The sequence below is a fragment of the Mus pahari genome, chromosome 3 (assembly GCF_900095145.1).
Source record: "Mus pahari chromosome 3, PAHARI_EIJ_v1.1, whole genome shotgun sequence".
NCBI classification, from domain to species: Eukaryota; Metazoa; Chordata; class Mammalia; order Rodentia; family Muridae; genus Mus; species Mus pahari.
In genome coordinates, this window is record NC_034592.1 from 62,501,875 (window position 1) to 62,512,285 (window position 10,411).

Consider the following 10,411-nt stretch of genomic DNA (forward strand, 5'->3'; position numbering starts at 1 on the left):
CCACTTTCTCCTTTCCTCTCTCCCCACTTCCTTACTTTGTTCTGCTGGAACTTTGGAATACCCTGGCCAGCATTCTCCATGAACACCATGTAGCCTTGAGAGGCTTAGACTACTGGATGAGCTATATACTAAAGAAAGTTCACAGATCTCTAATTGCCAACTGATAAGTGCTATAATATATATATATATATATATATATATATATATATATATATATATATATATATATATATATATATATATATATATATATGCTGTGAGACTGAGTAACAGAAGGATCTGGCCCAGCCTGCAGAACTGGAGCATTTTCCTTGAGAACTGCCAGTTAGACTGAATTGAAAGTAGCCAGATTGGAGAAAACAAAACAAAGCAAAATAAAATCCCAAAACAGAACGAGTTCCAGGACCTCCAGGGCTATACAGAAAGAAAAACAAAAACAAAAACAAAAACAAAAAAAACCAAGCAAAAAAAAACAAACAAACAAAAAAATGAAACGAAACAAAAAACCTGTCTTGAAAAACAACAGCAGCAGCAGCAGCAGCAACAACAACAATAATAGAAATAGAAATTAACCATATGACAAATAAAAGGAGAGAAGAATTTTTCAGTCAGATAAAGTAGAAAATGCTTAGAAATTTAATTTAGATTATGTGGTGTGGGATCAGGCAAAGAGAAGCAAAGGCAGATCATTCCGAAGTGTGAGGGGTCTGTTGGGGACACTGATTGTCAGCCCTGAGCACCACATTGAGACTGGTGGGCTGTCATGGTCCTCTGTGTGTATTTCTGATTTTCATGAAATAATATGAACTGTAAACCACACAGACCTTTCCTGACCTAATTAGTTACCTTTCTGTCACTGCGATAAAATACCCCAGTGAGGACAACTTAAGAAAGAAAGTGTGTATTTAGGCTTATGGTTACAGAGAGACAAGAATACAGAGAAACAGTGGAGGAGGCCAGAGGTGCAAGTGGAGAACTCACATCTTGAATCTCAAGCACAAAGAGCATGATTTTGCCACTGTTATGAGTTGTAATGTAAACATCTGATATGTGATCCTTATGACTCCACCAAAGGTGCAGCCTTCAGAAGATGTAGAACTCTCAGCTCCTCCTGCGCTGTGCCTGGATGCTGCCATGTTCTCACCTTGATGATAATGGACTGAACTGCTGAACCTGTAAGCCAGCCCCAATTACATGCTGTCCTTAGAGGTTGCCTTGGTCGTGGTGTCTGTTCACAGCAGGAAAACCTAAGACATTGCCTACACTAATATTATGCATATCAGGAAGTCTCACTTAATTTCTGTGGATTGCTGCTTTGTGTGAATAATTCAACAATATGCACAACATTCTGCTCATTTATATTTTTTAAATATAGATATTTATTCAGTTTCATAACCAGAACACTTGAAGCAGAGTCTTGCTGGATTAGTACAGTGGCTCAGATGTGGCCTCAAAGGACCTCTCTGTCTCTTTCTCTCCTCTGTCGTCCTCAGCATGCCTTCCATCTCAGGACTTGTCGTCATTGTCCTACCATGGCCTCCAGTGCTTGCTCATGAGTGTGTCCTCGTGGAACCTCAGTTTTAGCTTGTGGATTGGGAGACACTGACCTTTGTAGATCAATCCATATTTCCTTGTGTAGCTCCTGTTCTTTTACGTATGCGTAACAGGAGACCATGTTAAAGCTCTGTCATTTAACTCTGCCATGCTATGTTCCTGTGCAGCATAAAGGATATAAATGAGGACTCAATAGATGGATATGATGCAAGAGACAGCTGTGATGGTGGCATGCCCAGTGTATGCTATAGTAATTAAAAACTCACTAATAGATACACCTTTCCCAAGGCCACACAATAGAGAGTGATTAGGACAGGGGAGTGAAATTGTGTTTCACTTTATATCTGAGTTGTCAAACTGGTCAGCCAAAATAATACGGTTTTTGTAGAAGTGCTAGGTCTTTACTTTTGAAAATCAAACATTTTCAATCTTATCTCAGTTGATCTGTATTAGAAAGTCTGCCTTGCTAGCTTTGGACCATATAGTATGGGTTGCGTGTTAATTCCCCTTGAGCATGCGTTCTGAGAGAATGGTCATTCAGCAATTTCATCAGTGTAGCACCATAGAGTGTGCAAACAGTATAGTGTGTGCGCGTGTGTGTGCACGTGTGTGTACAGCCTATTTTTCCTGTGCCCATTCGAAGAAAAGAGGCGATTAAGTCAGGCATAAAATAAAATGATCCAGTTAAGACATAGTAACCAGGAAAGGTCTGAGGCTGCTGTCCCCTCAACAGCCTGCCCTAAGGTAAGCTTTGTAAGTCAGGGAACACCTAAACATTAAAGAATATAGTATAACCAGGCTGGTGAGATGGCTCAGTGGGTAAGAGCACCCAACTGTTCTTCCAAAGGTCCGGAGTTCAAATCCCAGCAACCACATGGTGGCTCATAACCATCCATAACAAGATCTGACTCCCTCTTCTGGAGTGTCTGAAGACAGCTACAGTGTACTTACATATAATAAATAAATAAATCTTAAAAAAGAAAAAAAGGTGCGTGCCACCATGCCCAATAGATCATGGACTCTATTGGCCAGGCGTGGTGGCGCATGCCTTTAATCCCAGCACTTGGGAGGCAGAGGCAGGTGAATTTCTGAGTTCGAGGCCAGCCTGGTCTACAGAGTGAGTTCCAGGACAGCCAAGGCTACACAGAGAAACCCTGTCTCGAAAAACCAAAAAAAAAAAAAAAAAAAAGAATATAGTATAGTAAACACGTGAGCTAGTAATTGATTCATTTATGTTCCATGCATGCACAGTGCATAATAGTAAGCTGCACTTTTGAGTGGCAGCACCAGTTGGTTTGCATAGACCCAGCATCCTGTAAGCCTGTGAATGATACATTGTATCCTGACTTTCCCATTGCTCAGATACTATGTAATCTCAACAGCAATCAATCATCCTTACACGACAGTGTTGTATCAGGATGTGTTCGTGAACCACCCACAAAACCACCAAGGAGCCAATTCTGATGCAATTGCATTAGAGTATTTACAAGCTTGAGCTCAGGCCACACTGCCATCTCTGACCTCAGAATGGGAGGGTACAGCCTGGAGCTCTTGGAGGGGGGGGGAGACAAGACTTTAGAGTGAGATATAGTGAGATAGGGAGTTTAGCCTGACAAGTATCTAATTAAGTAACTATTGTACTCTGACAGTTGAGTGCTCTGAAGCAAGACCATACACAATCAGGAACAATCAGACTAATCTTTGGTTAACTGTTGCTAGGAAGTAGCTAGGGAGTAACTCTGGCCACGGACAAGCAGTGGGGTCCTTCCTGGAATGTGGGTGTAGCTTGGGTTTCTCTGCAGGTCAAGTTCTCAGGCTTTTTTGTTTTTTTTCTTTTAAGATGGAGGCCGGTCCCAAGATGGAGTAGGTTTGGCCTCTCAACAGGATTCTATTTGTAATCTTTAAAGTAACTGAATCCCCATTCTGTTGATAAGGAAACTGAGGAGCAGCTGAGTACCTTTCCTGGGTTTCACAGCTGAAAGCATCCAGGCTAGAATGTCTGCCTTTTTTGTCTAACTCCCAGGCCCACGTGTTCTTCTCATAGTACTCTGGGCTTCTGCTTGTGCCCCAAACTGGCTCTAATTCCTAGGAGACTGCTGTTGTGTGATAACGCAGGCTACATAGATTCCCCCCATATATTTGTTCCTTATCGGTTTATAACATCAAATTAAATTTCCTGAACAGCTTTGCATTGTAATAGATGGCATTGTTCACTGTCCCACTCTTTCACATTGATTCGATTTTATTGCTCCTGCAATGTGTCTTAATACAGGAAGCTTAGTCATAAGAATTCCAGCATGCCAGAATTAGTCGTTAAGTTTTGATGTAGCATAATGAGAGGGAAAAAAAGTAACTGTGGAAACCAGATAGGAACCTAGACAAAGACAGGTGCAGCTGGCCAAGGAAATGGAACAGTTTGAAATAATCACAACTAAGCAACTGAAGAGGAAAGAGATGAACACAGAGATTTAGCCAGGATTATTCAATTAAGACACATATGAAAAATATGACCGATTAGGCCACTTTATACTCCTTTTGTATCGATTATATAATTTCAAACCATAGCATAACTCATAGCCTTGCCGCTAGATGGTGTTTCCTGAATATATAAATCTTAACATTATTTTAACCTCAGTTTTCCTGGGCAGACATGTTTATAATTTAAGTAACAACTATAAGTTGCTCTAAAGACTCACTCAAAATACTTAAGAATCTCTTGCCACTCGTTCAAGGATTCCGTTGGCATTGCAGGAATCCAAGTGGCACTAGGGGTGTGACATCAGAGGCTGACTATTCCAAGTGTCATTGCTACGAAAGCTGTGCCAGATGGATGATCAAAGAGAATATTTCCTGTTAATACAGTTGTTAGTTGGGAAGTGCTGGAACTGTCCTTGCCTCCATATGAGTTCAGGTCTCAGGTCATCTGCTGTGGCATGGCTTGGCCTTAGGAAGTTCTGTCCTACCCGAGAGCATGTGTTAAACTCGCTATGTCATAGTTTGTGAAGGGAGAAGGCAGCGAGATATGGGTTGGGGGAACAAGACAGTGGGAAGTGGTCCAGGGGTCTGGCAAGTGCACCCTCACCAGCACAGCCCCGGAGCCTCACAGAGGAGTGAAGCTTGTCTCCCGTGGCAACCCAGTACTCTCATCAGTAAGGGCCTAGTGACATGTTATAACTGCCGGGCTCTGCCCAGGTACCATCACGTGGCCAAGGTGCGAAAGTTCTCTTGTTAGTCCGCCTGGGCTCTCCTGGGCGTTGTCCATGTGCCAGATTTACAGATTTTTCACACTTGAAATAATCAAGGCACATTAAAGATGATGATTAGAATGATCACTTATGAGCACAAGTCTTGAGATCTCTTTATCGAAGCCTAGAGGCGAGTAGCATTTTGGGTCTACGTTGGTGAGATGATAAAAACTGTTTCCTGCGATTTATCTAACTTGGGGGTGTATTTGTTACGTTAATGAGTAAGAAGCTTTGTAATAGACCACTTAGTTGTTGGCAAATGACTGCTGAATACAGTGGCTTTTTTGCTCTGTATCTAATGTAAACCTCTCCTTGTTTCATGAAAAGGCAAATTTTGTAAAGTGAGGACTTACTTGAATGTTATTTTGTTGTGTGTGTGTATAGCTGTTTTGCCTGCACATGTATGTCTCCGCACCGTGTGAATGCAGTCCCTGGAGACCTGAAGAGAACATCAGATCCCCTGGAACTGGAGTTACAGATGGTTGTATAACACCGTGTAGATGCTGGGAATCAGACCGGGTTGTCTGTAAGAGCAACCAGTGCACCTAACCACTCAGCCGTACAGCCACCTCCCATATGCTTTTGAACGAAGCTTTCCTTCAACAAAGCTCTGACGGCATGTGCTTGTGCATTTCATGTCAATGATTGGTCACAATGAAGTCAGCACAGTTTGGCACCTTTCTTGCATATTCAATGAGAAGTCTGAGTGCCCATGGTGCAGACGGACTTACAGAGTGGATGTGGACACTGCTCTAAAGAAGAAGGTGTGTATGCCAATCTTGATCAAGATGCACTATGTGTCTAAGGGGATTGAGCAGGGATTATAAAAATCAAGAATCTGGAAAAAATGGTTTCTACTGGGCCATGGGGAATGATTTCATGTGAAATGATTTCATGTGAAATGAAGGTTAAGGTAGGATGCACACTTTGGAGATGTGAGGGGAAGACTTCTAGGCAGAGGAAACACTGAGTGGGCAGAGGGCAGGTATGATCCGGGTGTTTGTAAGAAGCTTGATGTGGTTGGAGCTTCTATGGTGTGTATCAGATAAAGCTGGAACGAGCTGGGTTTGGGGGCATGTGATGGAGGACTCTTTAGTAGGAGGCTGAGAAACAGAGCCTTTTGTCCTTTTCCTAGGTGCAGTTTTAACCCTGATATCTTAATTTATGGTCAGAGCATAATCCTTTAATGAGAGCACAGTGTTCCTTTTGACAGTTCCTCAGGGAACAAAATACTGTTCATATAACAAAAGTAGCTGAGGTATGGGTCACAATGATCTTTTAGTCTAAACATTCTGACAGAAGCTGCTCCATCTAGCTTGTTCGGATAGTTCAGTCAGAAGTCAGCCATTCCACACAATATAATGTATCTTGATTGCTCTTTGATTGGATGACTTTAGAATTGACCGCCACCCCACTCCCCTCTTTGGTCAGGTGTGTGTGCTGATGCCCGATTCACCCTTTCTCTGGCAAACAGATGAGGATTTATTTGTAGGCTGAGTCATTACGGGGCCTTTGTCTTTCTTCTCAATTTCCTGTTTACCCCCCCCCCCCTTTTGGATTGGTCTGGTTGTGGGCAAAGGGAAAGCTATTGATTTTTCTGTCTGAGAAAGAGCAGGCCTTTCCCATTTAAAGGAGTTGTGTTACAGAACCCATGGTGTGCCTTGGGATAATTCTCCAGTTGATATTTTTAGCTGCGGAAGGTTAGAGAAATCTAATCAGATAAGGTGGAAATACTTTCAGTGGGTAAAGATTTCAGTGGAGAGGGCCATTGTTGTTAGGACTGTACCTAAATGATTCTGTTGACTAAAGCTTAAGACATATGTGGACAAAGTCGGTTTATTTTGATCTGCCAAGATCCCCTGCAACCTGTAGTTTCTGCTTTTAGTAAGTTATAAGAACAGTGGGCACTTAGTGAGTTTTAAGTGTTACACATACAAATCAATTCCCTTCTCAGACAATCCTAACAGGTTGTGGGCGCCTTGGCTCTCCTTTAGAGATTATGAGGTACTGAAAAGCCCTGTAAATCACTCTCAGTCATGTTACTGGTAATTGGCAGAACGAGGATTTGAACTAATGACGGTCGGCACTAGGATGTTTAGCCCTATTTAAATCCACACACTAGTAAACATGTCTCTAGGCTTCATTGAGTACAGCATGTGCCTAAATAGTTTTGACTCTACTCTGTGTAGTGTGAAGCTTTGAATCCGAGAAATTTCAGACTGTTAAATTGTATAGTCGACAGAAATCTACTTAGGATCGCCTTTCTTGTTCATCTATCCCTGTCTTGAATCTGTCAAATTATGTTTGTCCCTTGTTTTAAAATTTTATTTTATGTATATTTGAATGTTTTGCCTGTTTCTGTACCCCATGTGCATGCAAGGTGCCCAAGGAGACCAGAAAGGACACCAAATCCCTTGGAATTAGAGTTACAGATGGTTATGAGTCACCATGTGGGGGCTGGGAACTGAACCTGGGTCCTCTGGAAAGAGCAGTGAGTGCTCCTGACCCCTGAGCCATCTCTCCAGCCCCTTGTTTGCCCTTTATCCATCACTAGACATGAACATTTTCTTTGGAAGATTTGTTTTCTCTCTTCATCAAAACTGTGCACATTATGGAATAAAGAAACAAACAAACAAACAAACACCATTCCAGGTTGCCAAACCGAGTGAATGTTAGACAAGAATTAACCACAGTTCTTCCACAGGGTATTTGCTCATTTGTTTGTTTGTTTGGAGACACAGGCTTGGGCTGGCCCTGAACTTGTGATCATCCTGCTTTAGCTTTCTGAAAGCTGAGATTACAGGTATCGGCCACCACCCTCAGCCTGTTCTGTCACTTTGGCTGCAGTGTTACTGGAACCTAGCCACATTCACGCCTTTGCAGCTTCCGTTTGTCAGTATCCTCAGAGGTACAGGGTTGAGTAGCTGAATCAAGTATGGCTCGCGCGACTTAAAATGCTCACGGATCTGAAGGTTGTTTACAGAGACAAGCTGCTGACTGGCTCTAGAGCATACAACATCCACAAGACCAGAGTATGTCTGTAGCATGTTAACTGTGCTTTATAGCTAATGAGATTATCCGTGGCTTTATATGACTTAATTCAACTGAACAGCTGAGTACTTTCTGTAATGTTTAGCTTGAGATGTAAGATCGAGGTTAGTGAGGAAATAATTACACTTTAGACTCCTTTAAGTAATCTATAGCAGAATTCTGATCTGAATGTGTGACAAGATTAACAAAATTGAGGGAAAAGAAAATCAGTTGATATTTAATAGGGCTAGATCATTTCTCTACGTGGTCTTTAGGATCTGGAAAAAATGAAGGCCTTGCTCTCTAATAGAGAAACATAATTTTGAATAAAGTTAAATGCAAACAAAAAGAGCTGGGAAAATTGGCGAGATTGTAGACATAGAAAAGATTGAGGAGAGGTGCTTTTGTGTTGAGTGAACTGTGTGTGCTAGGATGGCTTATGTAGTGAACCACCAAATTCTTGGGTTCCACATCTGCAGATTCAGTGAGCTGGGTTGAATCGCAGCACCACAGAAATGAAGCAATGGGGAGGGAGGGATGGAGAGAGGGAGGGAGACATCCGCAAGGATACAGACTGGGTCTCCCCCGTCACTATTACATTCTCTTTCCTCTCTTCCACACCCCGAAGCTTCCATTTCCCATCTGGTTTGCTACTGCAGCCTCTCTGAGACCATCTGCTGCATCTTCATCCACGTGAGCTGCTGGGTCTGCCTTTCTGAACCATGGTCACGGGACCCTCTGCTCTGAGTTTCACTCCTTACCTTTCAAGTTGCACAGTAAAAATGCATCTTTCATGGATACTTAAAACCTGTGTGGTCCGAAGCCTCCTGTGGCGCCCCTCCCCACTCTCCTACCTTCTGCTTCTCAGAAGCAGCGAGTCCTGGAGTTACCAGCTTCACTTATTGGCTCTTAATTGTTGTGTGCTGTTCACGCTAGTCATGCTGTTTGAAGTGTCGTCCGTTCATCCTGGCCTGTCCATTCCTGCTGAAGTGTACCAATCTTCAAATACCTTTTTTTTTTGAGGGGGGGGGGTAACTTTTTCTGTCCTCTCGCTCAGCTCTGCATACAAATTCCAAGCTAGAATTCACATTTCCATGCCATGAATATCACAATATATTTTCTGCTTTGTAGCTTAAAAAGATTACCCGCCTGCCTTGTCCTGGGATCTGAAGATAAGTTCTTTTTCTACTGGCTTTTTTATTTCTAACTCCTCTTTATTCTGTGGTTTTGTATATAAATAACTACACACACACACGGGATTTACTATTGAGTGGGTCAGTTAATAGTATTTATTGGCAGAAAGGAAAACTCTGGCATGTTCCTTCAGCTTGTGGATTTTAACTTCTGTGATACATAGTTGCATTAATTTCACTAGCTATATTTCTGCAAAGCCTACTTGATAGGTAAAAGTTACAGGAATTTGTGTTTTTCATCTCTGGGAAGTTACATGTCCCGCACTCCCCTCTCCAGATTCAATTTATTTCCATTAAGGTTACTGGATTGTTGTACTCGTGCGGAAACCCTTGGTAGGAGGAGAAGAGATTAAAGTTTCTTATCAAGACACTGCTATGATGGAAAAAGCAACGTGTTGATCTTATCACAGGTTTTCAGTTGGCAGTGACGACAGACAACGCAACATAGCCAAGTAAGGTCTTGTAGAGTGTCTAGTGGAAAGCAAGACAGGATGTTTAAATTGAGACCCATGCGTCCTTATGGAAGTAAAGCAGCCATTGAGCTAAAACCCATGACCACACATTTAGAGAAAGCAGTCAGAGTCTCAAGTGCCCTTATTTTGTTGTGAAATGAACTTGTCTGTAGATTCCTATGTAAAGCCCTTTCCTGACTACTGTGGTGGTCTACCCTTATTGTTTTCACGGGTTTTTATGAAACTCTTCTTTGTTATTTCACAGAACGACAGATCCGACTTTTCTTAGTCTCCTTGTGTTATGTACGTTTGCCTAGTAGCTTCATGGTACCATCTAGTCTTTGATGGAATTCATCTCCATTCCTGATTGGCTTGAATGAGAACTAAGGAGAGTGGAGAATGCACTGGACAAGAACACGATGTCTGGTGTGCAGAATGCAGGCCGTGGGAGGATTAGTCACAGGGCTGAGGGGACGACGCTGATCCCCGGCTTCCTGAGTGAGCCGCTCAGAATCATTGCCAAGTCACCAAACTTCTCAACAAGACCTTCCAGAGGCCCCTCCTTGAGTACTGGTTGGTGTGGGAGACTTTGTTCAAATCAACTTTTCAACCTTTAAAACTTGCAGTTAATGACTGTCTCAGGAGGGAGGTGTCGGGAGACCTTTTGTACTGCAGAAGTTGTTATTAAATTAGAAAATGATTCCTTCTGTCAGCGTCGGTAGATAAAAAGCAAATAGGCTGCTCTTGTTAAAGCATCAGTTGGGTTCTGCTCGTTAAAAGAACCATTCCTATCTCTGCCTTGGGCATAGTTCTTACCTGAGCTTTAAGGATTAAACTTCCGGGAATCCATCCCATCATCAGCCACCAAACCTAGATACTAATGCACATGCCAGCAAGATTCTGCTGAAGGGACCCTGATATAGTGGCCTCTTGTGAG

At 42.5% G+C, this 10,411-nt stretch overlaps 1 protein-coding gene across 8 annotated transcripts in view; it reads left to right on the top strand.

Annotated features, from left to right (window-relative positions):
* Osbpl6 (oxysterol binding protein like 6) overlaps nt 1-10,411 on the top strand; it is a 190,511-nt gene that overhangs the window by 73,760 nt on the left and 106,340 nt on the right. Inside the window, exon 1 of one of the 8 annotated variants that reach the window (XM_029536028.1) lies at nt 5,516-5,563. The exons of the other annotated variants lie outside the window; for them this stretch is intronic. The gene's annotated coding sequence lies outside the window, so the exon portion shown is untranslated. Of the gene's footprint in view, nt 1-5,515; nt 5,564-10,411 lie in introns of those variants that run through there. 8 annotated transcript variants of the gene reach the window in all.